The sequence below is a fragment of the Bidens hawaiensis genome, unplaced genomic scaffold (genome assembly GCF_021521415.1).
Source record: "Bidens hawaiensis isolate Kalapana, Puna unplaced genomic scaffold, B.hawaiensis_p1.1 tig00000905_1, whole genome shotgun sequence".
Classification (NCBI taxonomy): Eukaryota; Viridiplantae; Streptophyta; class Magnoliopsida; order Asterales; family Asteraceae; genus Bidens; species Bidens hawaiensis.
The window spans coordinates 32,411-34,772 of NW_027491053.1; the positions used below are offsets into that span (position 1 = coordinate 32,411).

Consider the following 2,362-nt stretch of genomic DNA (forward strand, 5'->3'; position numbering starts at 1 on the left):
AATTATCAAAATAGATTTTTATTTTTATCAATTATAATTATTATATATCGATTATTAAAATTTAATTGAAGAGAGATTATGATTAATGCTTACTTTTTATATCCTTCACATTTTTGTTAAAAAAAATAAATAAACGAGTGATCCAGATTTCTCCCTAGCACTTCTCGCAATTATAACTTTATTTCTAAACAAGGTTTTTCTAAAAAATATATAAAATGAACCGCAAGAAACATATAAATACTAGTATACTTTATATCTAATAATCACTATGTACACATATATTATACATAATTATAAATCAATTCTCAATTTTAAATTCGTTTTGCAACTAACGTGCCCGATATCATAGAGTTTTGTAATCCAATTTTGATACATTTATTATCAAATAGATAGTGACAATGTTTTGGTTTTGTAGTATACATTATACATGTGACGGAAGATCTTTAAATACAAATATAAACTTATATACGACATAAATTTTGAAATTATATGCAATTATTAAAGTACGAATATTATATTTACACATGTTGAGACTTATGATAAAATATTCAAGTTCTGCGCAGTTACTAAATTCACAAAACACCAAAATCCAATGATAGTATCCATATGCATTTGTAAGTTACAACTCATTTCCGACCTAACTAAATGAACAATGAATTTAAAAAATAGGATATCCAATAATAGTATACAACACATTAGACTTTTGTTGGATACTTTAAATAAAAAAAAAATTCGTGTATTAGTGTGTCTACGATTAACATATTTGACTATACTACCTTTGGAGGTATCCAATAAAATTGAAACGACACATAGAAGTCCCCTGAGTAAGGATTACTCGCAAAAGTTAAGAAATGATTAAATTATGTTTTTTAACGAAACTCAAAAGCATGGGTGGTAGAGGTCACGGTGGCAATATGAATTTTTATCTAATTCATTTCTTAATTATCCTTAAATTATTTATTTCTCTAAACTTATTTTTTATTTTTTCAAATTTTTAATTCTCTTCTCTCATTTGGTTGTATGCAAATGCATATTAGTTGTAATAAATTTAAAAAATTTCTGAACGCATTATGTTTGCGATACCATGTGTTGAAAATAACACATACATGAAACGTTAAAATGTTTGAAACTCACAGTCTGCATATGCTAGTGTTTGAATTCGTTGTTACATATGCATATATATGTGTATGATTTTTTTGCCATAAGATTTGGATTTATATTGTTGGCTTTTTAATTATTGTAAGCGTTAAGGCCTTAAGGGCACGTGGATGTTGTCATAAAATGTGTTTCTATATAGAGCTTGTTATTAAAGAAATGAGAGTGTGGAGAAAATTTAGCACTCACGGGATATTAGAAACAAATTAATTGACGAGTAGGAAAAAAAAGCTTCAGTACACTGTAAGAGAAACCGGGTTACGTAGGATTCGATCCACTTTAGGCCAAGTCGATTAGAAGGAGAAGGAGTATGGTTTGGCCGGTCCCGGTTTTAACGGGTGTAGTTAGTTAACTTGTTAATCAAGTTTGGTTTAGCTCTAATTAGGTTTTGCCTATATATAGGGTGTTCAAAATGCTCGCAGCTCATTCGAAACTCTCTCGGAAAGTTTAAAAAAAAAAAAAAAGCTTGCTAGAAAAAGCAAGAATAAAATTCGATCGAGCTGAGCAAGCTCTTTTTGTAATCGAGCCGAGCTCAAGCCAGGGGTAGCTCCGCTCGGTTCAGCTCGTAGCTCGATTAATTTGTCTAATAGAGTGTTAGTTTTTATATTTAATTTGTAACTATCAAAAAGCCCAGCTGGTAAACTTTATACCAGCATGTTGTACACATCCCTTTCCGAGTTTGAATCTTGGTGCTAGCTTTTATTTTTCTTTCCTTTGCTTCTCACTCCTTTTGTCCCTTTCGGATATTGTCGCACATTGCTCTTGAACAAAAATCAGCCTTTCTTTTCTCAGTGTAAATAATGGTTCAACATCATAATTCATGCTAAGATCACTTATGGCTCAATTGTTCGAGCTAAATCGAGTTTAGATGAGTTGGCTCGGTGATGTACGAGCTGAGCTCGAGCTCCAACATCATAATTCATGCTAAGAACTTAGGGCTCAATTGTTCGTGCTAAATCGAGTTTAGATGAGTGGCTTGGTGCTGTACGAGCCGAACTTGAGCTCCAACATTTAGTTCGGCTTAAGTTTCGAGCTCGCGCGAGTTGCATTCAAGTCGAGCTCGAGCATGGCCTGTCTCGGCCCGACCCGACCCTTTTACATCCCTACCTATATATATCTCATCATGTACTTGTATTATTTTATACTAAATAAAAAGAAATCCTAGTTACAGCTTGTGGATGTAGGTCAGACCTAGATTGAATCAAGT

The 2,362-nt window shown here is 32.2% G+C and overlaps 1 pseudogene; it reads left to right on the forward strand.

Moving 5' to 3' along the window:
• Window positions 1-771: 771 nt before the first annotated feature.
• On the forward strand, window positions 772-866 carry LOC143548120 (U6 spliceosomal RNA; annotated as a pseudogene).
• Window positions 867-2,362: the final 1,496 nt, after the last annotated feature.